Source organism: Lissotriton helveticus, chromosome 5_1 (assembly GCF_964261635.1).
Source record: "Lissotriton helveticus chromosome 5_1, aLisHel1.1, whole genome shotgun sequence".
Classification (NCBI taxonomy): Eukaryota; Metazoa; Chordata; class Amphibia; order Caudata; family Salamandridae; genus Lissotriton; species Lissotriton helveticus.
In genome coordinates this window covers 922847197-922862629 of record NC_136065.1, presented here as the reverse complement: position 1 = coordinate 922862629, position 15433 = coordinate 922847197, and the positions used below count along the sequence as shown (strand labels likewise).

At 43.8% G+C, this 15433-nt stretch overlaps 1 protein-coding gene across 3 annotated transcripts in view; it reads left to right on the top strand.

Moving 5' to 3' along the window:
* The window catches only part of PLCE1 (phospholipase C epsilon 1), a 1554148-nt gene that overhangs the window by 1138080 nt on the left and 400635 nt on the right, over window positions 1-15433 (top strand). The window lies entirely within an intron of this gene.

Genomic DNA, 15433 nt, shown 5'->3' with positions numbered 1-15433 from the left:
GCACTTTTGACAAACCAGCGTGTTTTCTCGAGTTGGGAATTCCCCACTCACACATAGAAAAACACTTTAGGGCGTGTATACACATAGTCTGGATATACACCCACTAATTTTAATTGCACACACTTTTTTACCCGTCCTGAAGAAAGCCAGCATAGTAATAAGGCACTGGCTGAAACATGTTGACACACCCCAGGATGTGAGAGGTCGTAACTCGCCTCCACCATCCGATAAGCCTTATTTTTTAACCGCTGACGGTGACCCAGCTAATAAAGTGTACTTGCCCTTGGGCACTGGGATCCCCGCCAAGCCGTTTTAAATTCACAATCCATAACAGTCTTCACCGCACACACAGCGACATACCTGCTCCGCTGTCTTCAGGCGTCGAAGCACACCCGGGACACGCTAGGTGTCACTGGGTGGGCCCGATGATGAAGCATGCCACCAACTAGGTTGGTGGGTGAGGGCTTTATGAGCACACCTACCAGGTGCCTCAAACCATTGACAAAGCATACTTGAGTCCTTGATAAATTAAAATAATTTATTTTCTTTTGATTATTTAGCTAGTCCATTTTTGATTTATTGACATATAATTCGGGGGATAAGGACTAGCTTTCTGGTCCTCTCTCTCCCTCTTGATACACGCACCTAATTTCCTTTTTTCCCATCTGTTGTTTTTCACAGACTGAAAGATATTTTGTGCTGCGTGTATCAATGATAGGCTATTTCTAGGACAACATCTTCTTGCGCTGGTTCTCTGATTCTTCTATTGTCCATTCCCACTTCTGTTTCAAAACATGAAAGGGAGAATCCAGCAGCTGCAAGATGGTTTATAAAAAAAATAACAGTGTAGAAGAATCCCAAGAGCAGCATGGCTAAGGCAAACTTTGTCAGATTTACTATGTTTTGAACCCAAAGGTAACATTTAAGTGCATAAAAAAAGCATTTGTTAGGGCAACATCACATTCCAAAATTGCAGTATAACGGCATAATTGTATACACCCTGTGTGAAAATAAATGTGCTGGGAGCAGTCCTGAACATTCACGAGAATTCTTAGCATTTTTTCAGAATTGTTGGAATGTGTACCACTAACATAAGAGTAGCCCTGCAGGAGGGCATTTTTCACAATGTTTCCATAAAAATACTACAATAAGGTAGTATAAATACAAGTGTCCTGTAATTGCAACTCACACTTTTGGTTGGATCGTGACAGGATATCAGAGGAGATGAGGCCTGCACATTTTTCTCCGTTCTATCAGCACACTTCCTTTTCCCTGTTGTGCCTCTTCTTTCTTTCTCACTCTGTGTTTCTTCTACCTCCCACTTTCTCGCTTATGTTCCTCTCTTTCTCATGTTTCTCTCTCCCCCTTTCCTACTCTCATGTTGCCTTAACTCTGTTTCTTGTTTCCACTAACTACTGAGCTCTCAAACCTATCGGACCGTGCCATTTCATGCTGTATTAAGCCCTCTGTCTATTGCATTTTAGAATTTTTCACTGGGCCTAGATTTGTTTTGGTTTCAAAATCTTTTTACTTTCTATTCTATGCCTTATGCTAGAGTGGCAAACTTTAAAGTGGTTCTCATTCCCAACTCTTTAAGTCCTTCTTCAATTCCTCAAGACTTCCAACTTGTAAATCACCTGCTCATCTCCTTTCCATCATATTTTGATAAAGCTGGATGATCCCTTCAAAATTATTTCAAGCAGATGCATGATGAACAAAAGGTGATCAACTTCATTGCATGATGAACAAAAGGTAATCGACTTCATATCTAGATCAGTTGTGAAAAAATTCCCTTATTGAGTGAAAAGAGGAACATAAAGAGGGTCCCTCCTGTATGGTAAACGTCTTAAGTAGGACACTGTCATGACACATTTGGTATTGTTGTATTGTGAGGGGCCAAAGGTAGATTATTAATGCTCTTGCACTGTGTGATCTTTTTAGAGTTATTTTACTGTCTTCGGTATGTCTTAGTGCCCAATCTAACCTTGTCCTGCATGTTTGAGTATAAATGCAATATAGTAGACTTTAGAACTAGGATGTAGGATGGGCAGCTGTGCAATAGGTCAGATAGCCTTGGCCTTTGCGTTCTTCAGCTCATAATCAATGATTTTATGAAGTATAGAAATGAATACCTGCAAAGGAATAGGCACATGAAATGAATATTAATTCACAGTCCACTAGAAAAATGGTACAAGTTAACTTTGTGAACAATATATATTTATACATGTTTGAGTAGTAGAAGAGTGAAGAAGAGAAAACTCCCAAAATAACAGATGTCATAGCTCCATCCTGTAGTTCACTTTGTCCCCGAGGCTTTAACAGTGGTTGGCGCACAAGTTGATGCAGAGTGTGTCTCTGTGGTGCAGAATTGTGCTTGAGACCAAGAAAGCTGGAAATGAAGATGTGAGAAGTAGGTATGATGCTGGTGTGGGTGAGAAGCTTTAGTTTGGTAAGGATGCTAAGCAGCTGGACAGGCATTAAAAGTGAAGCCAGAGAACTGTTCTGGAAAATCAACCCTACTTCTTGAAGGAATTCCAAATCTGTTGTGAACGTGGCTCAGGGCTTAAATTGGCTTCAGCAGCTATAAACTGGTCCACCAAATGGTAAAAGTGCAAATTCTAGGTAAACTACACTCTTTTAGTTACCAAATTCATCTTACGCTGGGCATATTCTTCAGTTTTTTAATCTCATTTCTTTCTTTTTTATGGAAATTCACATAATGACAATTTGTTGTGCTTTAAAAATAAGGACAGCACAGTAGCAAATCATATGCCCTTGTTTATCACTACTAAAGTCAGGAAGATAAACTTTTCCTGTGGCAAAAGTGCTTCCCCATGAATGTTCTGTCGAGCTCCAAACTTAGTGAACAAACTTCTCCTAAGTTTACAGGGCAACAGCTTGCCTACTAATTAATTACAGGTTGGGTGTTTCTTCAGCTTGAAGAGTCAGGCAAAAGTCTTGCAGCACATTTCTGTAAGAGAGGGCATGGTTAATGTCCCTAAACCTCCTATTTGTGTGGCAAAACACATATAGCTGTATATGGATTCACCTGTTGGTTATAGCAACAAAGGTTTAGTTACCAGTCAGTGAAGAGGGCTAGGCGAAGTTGTATGAAGCTTCAATAGAGGGCAGCTTCTCCTAAGTGAGCTTCATCGTGTCTAATACATTCTCTGTCCCGTAGGCCCTTTGCCGCAGCCCCCTCTCCATTTCCTTGTTCTATTTTTAGTTCTTTTTATTTGGTATCAATACATGAGATACACAACAAGTAAACAAAACTTGTGAGGCACACCAGTCCAATCACAGTTACCAACATGCTCAATTGTAATTGTGACTCCGCAGGCATCCAATGGCTTCCCCTTGTGTTGGCTCAACCTCTGTTTCCATTTTCTTTTTACCATAAACTTCCAGAACCTATAGGGGCAAGATAACTTAGAACTGAGCATATCTATTGTCTCAGTTTGAGTGTGAAAGAACAGGTTGCTCATATTGTCGATTTCGTGTTTATCTAATGTGGAATACGGGTGCCCAATATCAAGTCTCAGTTGGACTGCTGAATATAATGGTCCAGAAAAGTGTACCCACATTTCTAATTCTTGACATTGCCACCTCCATCCACGCAGGCTACAGGTTCGCCATGCAAGACTGTCAGCACAAGTCCGGAGGCGGAATTATCTTCAGGGACACCATCAACTGCAACATCTCCACAAACCCACACACAAGCAGCACGGAACATCTGAAGTTCAAACTTCACATCACATCTAACTTCACCCTGAGTGGAACCTCTGTCTACAGACAACCAGGGCCATGAACTGACTTCACAAACACTTTCATGAACTTCATCGCTCCCATCAACTTTAACTCCAGCACCTACATCATCCTCAGAGACCTGAACTTCCACCTGGAAGGCTATGCTGACTTGAACTCTATAGCTTTGCTAGAGAACCTCAGAAACGTCTGCCATACCCAACGTGCAAAGGGACCCACGCACTCATCTGGACACCTCCTGCACCCGGTTTTCACTTCCTTTAACAACATCTCAGTCTACATACCCACACTGATCTCCAGGACAGACTACACCCTCGTCATATTCAGCATTCCTGTCCCGCACCAACACAGATGTATCACTACTAGACCTGGCTGTCACAACTTGATTGGACTTCTTTCTCTGCACACTGACCCAAATTCACCAGCAGCCTGACTGAATCCATCAACAACTTTTAACAACTTGATCGCCACCAGCGCCAGCACTGGCTCCATACAAGCACAACAAAGCCACAAGATCCAGACCTTAAGCCAGGGTGACAAATTGTCAAAAAAATGGAGCACAGATGGAGGATGAGTCGAGACATTGCAGACAGGAATTCCTTCAAATCCCCACTAAGACTCTACTAACAACATATCTGGAATGCCAAGCGCCAACAGCACCAAAGAGATCTTTGCCATTCTGAAAGAATCCATCTCACCTCCAGCTGCCTTCAACAGCATCCCCACCTCACAAGACTGCTGTAACAAACTCCTAATGCTTGTGCAGCAAAAAACCTCCATATACAGCAGCTTCAACCTTCAAACGGACCCAGCAGACCTCACATCATGACTTCCCATCTCTACCAGAGAAACTATCATGTCCACATGGCCTGCCGTCACACAGGAAGAGACTGCGGCCAACATGAAGTCTGTCCACTCGGGGGCCCCATTGGACTCCTTCCCCACCATGCCTTCACCAGAGGACCCCAAACCATCATTGAAGCACTCAAACCTATCCTTAACGCTACCATTGCATCACCTGCCTTCCCAGAAACATGGAAACTCACCACAGTCCTCCCACTGCTCAAGAAGCCCTCCATGGACAAATAAATGCTTGCCAACTGCAGATCATTGTCCCTGCTACTATACAAGGCCAACGTTCTAGAGAAGCTCCTAAACAGACGCCTCACCAACCATCTCAGCGTTTTCCAACTCCTGAACACCTCTCAGTCCTGTTTCAGACACAAGCAAAGACAGAAACGGTCCTCATCGCTGCCATAGATGACATTCTCAAAATAATGGACAGAGTAGACAGCAGCTCTTATCCTCCTAGACCTCTCCATTGCATTCATCAAGGCCTCCCATTGTATTCTCATCGCTCGTTTTTGAGATTGGAATCCAAGGACCCGCTCTCCACTGGATTTGCTCATTCCTGACTGGCAGGACACATCCAGCCTGGCCTCCTACTTGATGGACACCTGCAACTTCTGTGGAGTACCGCAAGGATTTTCTCTCAGCCTGACCATCTTTACATTTACATGATCCTTCTGGCCAGCCTTATCTGTTCCCATGACATTGACAGCCACTCCTGCGCCGGTGATGCTTACTCATACTCTTTCGAATAACACTCCCAGCACCTGCAACAAGTTTATCGCCTGCATGACCGAAGCAGCTAACTGGATGAACCCAGCTGGCTATAATTCACTGCGACAAAACAAAAGTTTTGCTATTTGGGGAAAACACCTCGCCATGGTCCTCCACCTGGTGGCCAGCCACACTAGGGCCCAGCGCTGAAGCCAAGAACCTAGGGATCATCATAAACAGCACACTTGACAGGACCGCCCAAGTCAATGCCTTCACAGCCTCCTGCTTTCACACTCTGATGCTGAGGAAAATCTTCGAATGGCTCCCTCGCAGCACCCTCGAAACCATCACACAAACCCTTGTCACTAGCAAACTGACAACTGGAACTCCCTTTATGCTGAGATCAACAAACACCTCACCAGGAAACTTCCAGGGGTCTCCAAACCGGTCCTGGAGGGCCGGTTCCATGCCAGATTTTTTGCGTATCCCCATTGAGATTCATGTAGTTATTTTAAACTCGGCAGCAGAATCACCTCAACTTCCCACGAAGCTCACAAATCACGCCGCTCCTCAAGGAGCTCCACTGACTTCCAAGTGTGCACAATTCAAACTCTCTAACTTTAAAAGTGCCGCACAACATTGGCCAAATCTACGTCAACAGTTGCATCTCCTTTCAGAAGCCATCCAAACACCTCAGTTCGGCCGGACTCCTACTTGCATACATCCTAGGTAGATCTGAAGGTTGTGTGTTCTACATCGCTCTTGAATAATGGAACAACCCTACCTCTAAGCATCACAGCCTCTTCCTTACTGCTTGAGTTCTACAAGTAGTTGAGGACTAGGCGTTTTGAATTGCCTGTCCCACTTATCCTAGGTGAGGTTAGACTCTGATCGGCCCAGCTCCAGGATACCCTCCTAGATGATAGTACACTTTTCAAATACACAAAACAAAGTTACAATCCTGCTCTAAATTATAGACTTGTATGACTCCATGTGTATCCCTGACATCCCTGTTCAAGTCAACAAAGAGCAAATCTCGGATCAATATAGATAACAATGTAGACAAAAATAAGATGTTTTAGGGTGTTCAAATTACTGAATTAATCCTCCCAACCAGTAGACCACAAAACAAATGCTTCTGAAGGTCCATCTTGACAAGTTTCAGCAGTGGGGCTGACATTCAGATCAAATATGGTAAATAAACCCAAAAAAGTCTCCATCCCTTAATATTTAGAGGCATTAGTAGATCATTTAAGCAGCATATGGGAGGTTCTGGCGGTCTCTGCAGATATCACAAAAAGTAGTAATAGAGGCATCAAGATTAATCAAGAATCACCAGAGATAACCATAAACAGTGATTTCCTCCATAATTACTGGGATGTAAGTGTTAAGGGAGGTAAAAATAATTATTATTTCCTAAGGAATTTTTTAAAGCACAAACAAGACCAATAAGGTATCCGAGGACTTTGCAAATGAAAAAGTGCACAGGTTGTTCTATGCTGGGATCAACATTGGTTTATTAAGCGCACAGTCAGCAAAGGTCTCCAAGTTATTAAGTGAAGGAGAAAATCTAGCAAAGAAAGAGGTGCAAAGCGGATTCAAGGAAAAGAAAATATCTGAGAAGAAAGCTAGGTTTTAAGATCATGTTTGACATGTTTTTTAAGACAGGCAGAGAAAATAGTTTTGCTGCACAGGTCACAAAACAGCAACCACTGGCCCTGAGCTTGCGGAACCTTGGAACAATCAATATCTTAACCAGATAGATGCAGAGAGACCTCCTAGGATGGTATCTTGGGAGGCGGCTGTAAATGAAAGCTGTAGATCACGTGAAAGAGCCTGTGGCGGACGATAATTTTAGGAGGAGGGGGTGCATGCGACACACGCACACATACACACTCACTCATACTCATGCATTCACACACACGCGCACACATCCATTCACAACACTCATTACCTAATAGTCAAACATACACAGAAACATACCAGCAGGGTTCGGACTGTTGCTTTCCCTCACTGGCTGACCTTGGTTAGCCAGTGAGGGAAAGCAGCAGTCCTAACCTCGTCCCAGAGTGGTTAAAGCCCAGAATTAGAGGATGTTGAGCCGACGCCGAGTCTCCTATGCTGAGTTTATTGTCTTGCCCCTCCTAACACAAAAAGGCGCTATGACGTGGCCTGAGCTGGCTGCATCAAAGTGATTCTTTCAGAGGCTTTCAGCCGTGCTGAAAAGCAGATGTGCTGCTAGACAAAATAGCTAAAATACATTCACCTTGACCAGGCCAATAGCTTAGGCATTGCTGAGGAATATGTGACGTTTTCCCGCAAACAATTACCCTGCATACCATCACTCCGCAATTATTATACCGCAGTTACAATCACCCCGCAAATTATCACAACGACTATGCCTTTACCACGCATGCCATTACAGCGCAAAGGCATGCATGTTAAAGGTATACTCATTGTAAAAGTTTTAAAGGTAAGTGAGAGTACCCTACCCTACCCTAAACCCTAATGTAGTACCCCTGCACAACCCACCCTCGACACCCAGTTCTTTTCCTACATTACCTCTACCCAGCACGACCCCCCCAACACTACCATAAACCACTTTTCTTCCCTACACAAACACTACAACACTACCTTAATACACCACCCCTGCACGACCCTACCCTACACAAACACCACATCACTACCCTACACTATACAAACACTACCCTAAACCCTAAAACACTACCCTACACAAACACTACAACACTACCCTAAACCCCTACCCCCAGCATGACCCTACACTATACAAACACTACAACACTACCCTAAACCCTAAAACACTACCCCCAGCATGACCCTACACTACACAAACACCACAACACTACCCTAAACCACTACCCCAAACCCTAAAACACTACCCCAGCACAACTCTACACTACACAAACACCACAACACTACCCTAAGCCCTAAAACACAACCCCAAGCACGACCCTACACTACACAAACACCACAACACTACCCTAAAACACAACCCTAAGCACAACCCTACACTACACTACCCCAGCACAACTCTACACTACACAAACACCACAACACTACCCTAAAACACTACCCTACACAAACACTACCCAAAACCCTAACACACTACCCCAACACAACCCTACACTACACAATCACTACAACAATTTCCTCACCCCTCAAACACTACCCTGCACGACCCCCCGACAGTACCTTAAACCCTAAAACACTACCCTACACTACACAATCACCACAACACTACCCTAAACCATATAACACTACCCCCAGCACGACCCTACAATACACAACCACCACAACACTACACTACACAAACACTACCCTACACTACACAATCTCAACCCCAGCACACAACCCCCCCACCCCTAAAAAATTAACCCAAACCCCTTAACTCTCTCTCGTCGTGGTTCCTCTCTCCTCCTGGTTCCTTCTTCATGAAGTCTGTTTTTTTTCACAACGCGTGTGCATTTACCATACATGCCATTACAACGTAATTTGTTGTAAAGGCATGCGTGGTAAATGCACACGCGTTGTGAAAAAATGCGGAGTGATGGTATGCGGGGTCAAAGACCTCGCGGAGTAATGGTATGCGGGGTCAAAGTCCGCGGAAAAAAAGATTTGTTGTCAACGTGGATTACCATTGCTGAGATCTATTGGCTTTGCTAACGCTTGCTCAGTGTTGATATGGTCTTGCTGAACAGATGTGGAAGTGATAGTGAGAAACAGTTGAGGAGCTTTGGAGTAAAACGAGGATGCAGCGTAACAGCCAGAGCTGCAGACGGGGACTGGGGAACTAGGTTTGAATCTCTGGGTCGGCTGAACAGGTTGTGATTCTGGGCAAATCACTTACACTTTCCCCTGTGTTCAGCAATGAATGTGCCATTGTGCAATGTAACTGGTGAGCACTTAAAACGTTTCAATACCATCGGCTGGTGTAGACACTGTGGCAAAATAGAGGCCTGAACAAGTGCTCCAATACCATTGGGTTGTGCAAAAAAATAAAAGCAGCAGCGATGAGGGATGTAGTGGGCGGACAGGTCAAGCACTTAGCGTGGAGATACCCCATGTGGGGTGAGTCAGGCGCTTTATAAATGTAATAAATAAAAAATAAATAAATAAAGCACGAACTCAGGAGGGGATGGCGAGTTGGGCAGGCAACAACGGGAGAGGGCGGGAGGAAGACACAATGAAGGGGTAAAAAAAACCTTAATTATAAAAATGAGTGTGTCGTGGAATGTAACTGGTGAGCACTTGTAGTTCTCCAATACCATTGGCTTGTGTTCGTGCTATGGCAAAACTGATAACGGAGTGAGCACTCCAATACCATCGGATCGTGCAAAAAAAAAAATGAACAAGCGCTATTTTTGTGTTTTAACTACTTTTTAAGAAATGTTTTAGTTTATGTGCAGGTGTATGCATTTTAGTGCTTTGTGTGTATGTGTACAAGAGAGACGACCTGAAAACACAACTACTCCTATGGATTGCTTGAAAATAAAATCTGGGAGACATGTACTTGATCCATGCGCTGTGGGAGGGTTAAACTCAAAAAGAGGGTATGACGACCGCGTGTACTGATGAATTGCATCAAGGAAAATGAGTGATGCTGAAATTTACTAATGGTAGGAGATGGGCGGCCTGTAAGCCTACAGATAGAAAACAGCATGTCTCTTCGAGGCAGCGCATACGCTGTCTAGCCAAGGACCTAAAAACAATAGATTTTGCACAGGCGAAACCTACTGGTTTTTGCCAATGCTTGTCGTGTTTAGAACCGATTGTGATTTATCCTTAATCACAACAGCTACTGAGGCTAGGGAGATGATGTGGCATCCTTTCGGGAGAGAATGCAGTGCTGCTGACTATGGAGCTGGTAAGCCAGGTTCGAGTTTCTGCTTTAGCTTAACATCCTTTATTTTGGGAAAATCACTCGCCATGCCTACCAAAGTGAATGTGTCCTTGTGTAAAGTGACTGGGGCTAATGTAAGGTGCTCCAATAACTTTGGGTGGTGTTAGAGCTATATAAAACTGCACAAAAAAAACTGAAAGAATCAGTGTTATGCTTGTTTACAGTAGTGAACATGAGGAAATGAATTACATATGCAACCACATTGAAAGGAATACTTTTGCCATGGACACCGAAGGGCATGCAGATCTTGATGACATCAAGACTCAGCCTGGCTCTTTTTTAATTTTGAAGAAATTGAGTCCCACCATATGAAATGAGAAACAACAAGGTGAGATACGAAGACTTCAATCATTTTGTACAGGAGAAACATGGCTATGCAAATACAGCAGAAGGCACGGGTACTTTAGAAGGGTAAACGTTTACCCCAAAACGTTCTCCCCGCAGGGAATCACAACGCAGTCGTTACAACGACTGCGTGTGATTCCGCATACCATTACTCCGCAAGTCGGAACAACGACTTGCGGAGGGGGGGGGAGGTGTCGGATTTAAAATACAACACTTTCCCTAGTGTCCGCACAAACTGGAGTTGGAATAGTAAATTATACTATTCCAACATCCAGCGCCCCCCTCCGCAAGTCGTTGTTCCGACTTGCGGAGTAATGGTATGCGGAATCACAACGCAGTCATCGTAACGACCACGTTGTGATTCCCTGCGGGGAGAAAGACTGCGGGATGGCTGTACATATTCCTTTAGAAGCTCTGACAAGTCCTGTGATAACGCATACCTGATTCACTTGAGGTCGGACTTTCTAGCTATAGACACCATTGCCGAATGACCACGTATGGTGTGAACACACACACACGCTCGGAAAATAAACAGAGACTACATGTGTGCCGAATAATAACAGCCTTGCACACTTGCTCTAATCAGCTTATCAGCTGTACACTAACAGGACATTAAAAGGCAGAAGACCACTACTCGTTAGAATGAAAGCGACTACAATGGGGGTTTAAAGCAGTGACTGGGTCGGGGTTGATTTGTGGATGGGCAAGCACTGGGAGGTGCGAGAAGAGGAAGCAGAGAGGAGGTGGGGGGAACGGATAGCAGCACAGAAGGGAAAAGCAGAGACTGCGAGGGGATGATTTGTGGCCGGGGCATGAAGGTGGGGGAGAGGAGACAGAGCTGGGCAAAGCACGAGCACTGTGTAGAGTGCTGAAAAAGAAAGAAAAAAGTAGGTCCTAAAATGGTCATGAAAACAGGATCAGTGTATATTCACAAGTACTTGGTCTATGCTCGGGTGCTTGGGGTGGCTAAACAGAAGAAGAGGCATGACCATGCATTCCAGGGACAAATGGTGACAAAGATTATGAGACAAAGGAGGGAGCGAGCAAATGGGAAGCCTGTGGTTGTGTTGAAGCCCACAGATTAAACACGTGTCTCTTCGAGGCAGGGGCATGTGCTGTCTAGTCAACACCTAAACAGTGAGAAAAAGATTCTCTCTTAAATTAAGGGACAGACGCACAGTGGAGCCAGCTAAGTACTGATACCAGTATCCATGCATGCTCAGAGCAGAAGGTTCCAGGCCAGCTTCTAGCAACCAAGGTGGCAACTGGCAAGTTGTTAACATAGGTGGAAGATCTTAACTTCTGCCTCGCATCGATCCAGTCACACCTACCCAGTGTCAACTAAATAGACAATGGTAAAAAGGATTCAGACTCTAAAACGACCTAGGAACACATTAAAAACTAAAACAACAACAAATAGTAGAGGGTTATCCTATATTCACTAACCTCTGTATTCTAAAGGTATCAAGGCTTGGAGGACCCCAGCAAGGTATAAGGCAGGACAAGTACCCTTGATGAATGTATGACTACAGAAACCATCCTCTCCAGATGCCTTAAGGAGCCAACAGCTGCTGATTAACAGCACAAATACAGGAACATTTCCTGAAGTCTGGTCTGTACAAGAGTGCATTCTTTGTGTGTGTGATAGTGTCCTACCATTAGAGTAGTTGATAAGTAGGAAAACATACCACAGTTATGTAGGGATTAGACTCACAATGGTCCCTGGAGAAAGCCTGTTGACCCTGAAGGGTGCTTCATGGGGCTAAAATGTCCATCCAACCTTGATGTTTGAGTCATTATACCCAGTGACATCATTAATTTTATTTCTGTTTAGAGTTTTAGCCTTTCCAACGGTACTTAGATTAAAGACACCAAGAGAGGAATCTGCAGGCAATATTACACAGCATAATCCTGGTTTAGAAAGTGCTCCGCTTGAGCCCCCCACTCACATTAGTTGTAGTGGGTGAAGGTCCAGTGATGAAGCGTGCCATGGTTGGTACCTGTGGGTAAAAAATCCAAGAGATTTCTAGATCTCACAATCTAGCACTTTTAGGATTCAGGGTTTAGAGAAGATAGGACGACCCTCTAATATTTGTTGTGTTCATACCACTTGGGAGGCTGAGGGCATCCTTGTACCTTAGCTTCTCACTCCTCATTATTGTGACATACACATTAAAAACCAATGATCGCCTAGTTGGTACCGATGGTGTCTCTAGTAAATCTGTCAACACAAAAACAATGACACATGTTGGAGATGGTGTTAAGGATTGTCAAGTCACATGTGGGCCCTTAGATATGCAGCACGGTACTGCGTCTAGTATGAATAACTGTGGGGATATTCAGATTGTTCTAGCTGAAGCAGTACCTAATTATGTAGTGGATCGGCCATCTGATCCAGTCCTGTACCATGGAGATGGAATAGCCAACGACCCAATGATAGGACCAGAATTGGTTTTAAAACCTATCTGCAGTACAAATGGGGTAAAATCTTCTCTGCTTATTATCTCCTGGAACATTGCGGGGGTACGGAAAAATCTGAGGGACCCAGAATGGGCAGAATACATAGACTCCTGTGATTTTTGCCTTCTGCAAGAAACCTGGGCTTTAGATATACCACACAGGATGGGGTACAAAACTTATGGTATTGAGGCTGTCCAAGCAGGTAGGGGTAGACCCTCGGGGGGTCTTATCATATGGGCCAAAGTCACGTTGAAAATTATGATCGAAATAATTGACACAGGTTCATTAGACATCCTGGCCTTGAAAATTATATCTGCAAAAAACGAAGAATGTTACTTGATTAATATCTATAATAGACCTTCCATGCACTCTAAAAAATCCCCCACTATTGAAGCCTTAGACGACTTCTTAAAAAGGGTGGTTAGTGAGGTCCCAGTAATCATGGGTGGAGATATTAATTGTAACTTTGAACCCGTCCTGGGACTTGTGGACATTCTTGAGGAGGAAGACCTTGCTAATAACATCCCCCAACTTGAGAGCACAAAATTTGTTAACTGTTCTGTATTGGTCGTACAATTGGTAGGTTTAACAATCGATCATAATCTCAGAGCATGCAATGGTCGTTTTCCTTCTGATCTGTTAAAATGCCCCACGTTTGCAAGGCCCAATATGACAAGTAATCTGGACTTTATATTTGTTTCAATAAGCATCTGGCAATATATGTTGGATTTTGTGGTGTCTATTAGGGGTGAGAGCGATCACTACCCATTAGAATTATTGGTTGATGGCACTTTGTTCAATGCAATACCTTCCTATGTAACAGCTGAGGTTTCTAACCAAAATTCATGTGATGAGCACCATGTCAGTAATAATAGGCGTGCGCTGAAATGGTGCCAAGTTCTTGATCACGAAAACGCACTGGCAAATGTATACTCAACCTTTGACTCAATCTTTGGGTCTTTAGATGGTCAAATGTTCTTGCCCGAATGTTATGATAGTTTCATCGAACTCCACCATGTTTTTTTTGAAAAATTAAAAATATGTCTGACAAAAATGCCGGAAAAAAAACACCAAAATGTGAGAATGGGGTGCCATGGGAAACTATGGTATGACAAGTTTTGTAGAGCAGCCAAAAGGGATTTATTGGTGGCAATAAAAAATAAATCGAAGGAGGATGTGAGAGTGGCTAGGGAATTTTATAAATCAACCCAAAATAGCGCGAGAAGAAGATGGGAGGAGTTAATTTGGGCAGAGATGCTGACTGCAGCTAAGGCAAAAGATAATGTGGGGTTTTGGAGGTTGGTGGCCAATGGGTCCCATGCAGGTAGAGTTGTGAAGGATGTTTTTCTTGATGAGTTGACCTGGGTAAATCACTTCACATCTCTCTATAAACAATATGACAATGGGACTGATTTTACAACTTGGTCTTCGCCACAAATCGAGTGTATGAACTTCACAATTAGTGAGACAGAAAGAGCCATTACTGATTTAAAAAGTAGCAAAGCCCCTGGCCCCGACAAAATTCCAGGTGATTTGTATAAACATGAGGTGGAAGTTTGGGCCCCCTATATAAATCACTTGTTCAATGCCCTGTCTAGCAACTGTCATTTTCCAGACAGCTGGCGCGCTGCGGAGGTTGTTCTTATATTCAAAAAGGGCAGTAGGTCGGTTCCTTCAAACTATAGACCAATTAGTTTGATGGATATTTTGCAAAAACTTTACTCCAAACACCTATTGTTTCGAATGAATGATTGGATCGAGGAAAATGCCATACTTACCAAATTACAAGCTGGGTTTAGGGGCAAGATCAGCACCATAGACCAGGTGTTTAGATTCTGTTGTTTATATTGGAAGTATGTGCTTATCAGGAAGGGTCGTTTGTATGTCGCCTTCGTGGATTTGAGGGCGGCTTTCGACCTTGTTCCTCGTAATTTGCTCTGGAGAACACTCAGTGAAGCTGGTCTTCCTGGATGCCTCCTGGCTCAAATAATCCATCTACATGATAGGAACCATGCAAATATCAGGTGGGGACCATCAGGAGAATTGACACGCGACATTCCCATAGAGCGTGGTGTACGCCAGGGATGTGTCCTGGCACCCACTTTGTTTTCGCTCTTTGTAAATGACATTCCTGATTATCTGAACAGTAGTCCCAATGATTCACCAAAACTTAGTGGGGAGTTGGTGCCGGCACTACTTTTTGCGGACGACACCATCTTGGTATCACAAACCAAGAAGGGTCTGCAAACTCTTTTGAACTCCTTCAGCATATATTGCATTAAGAAGGGCCTAGAGATAAATATTAATAAAACTAAATGTATGGCTCTAAACCCACCCAAGCACGACAGGGGGACTTTAAGTTTGGATGGTCAAATTTTG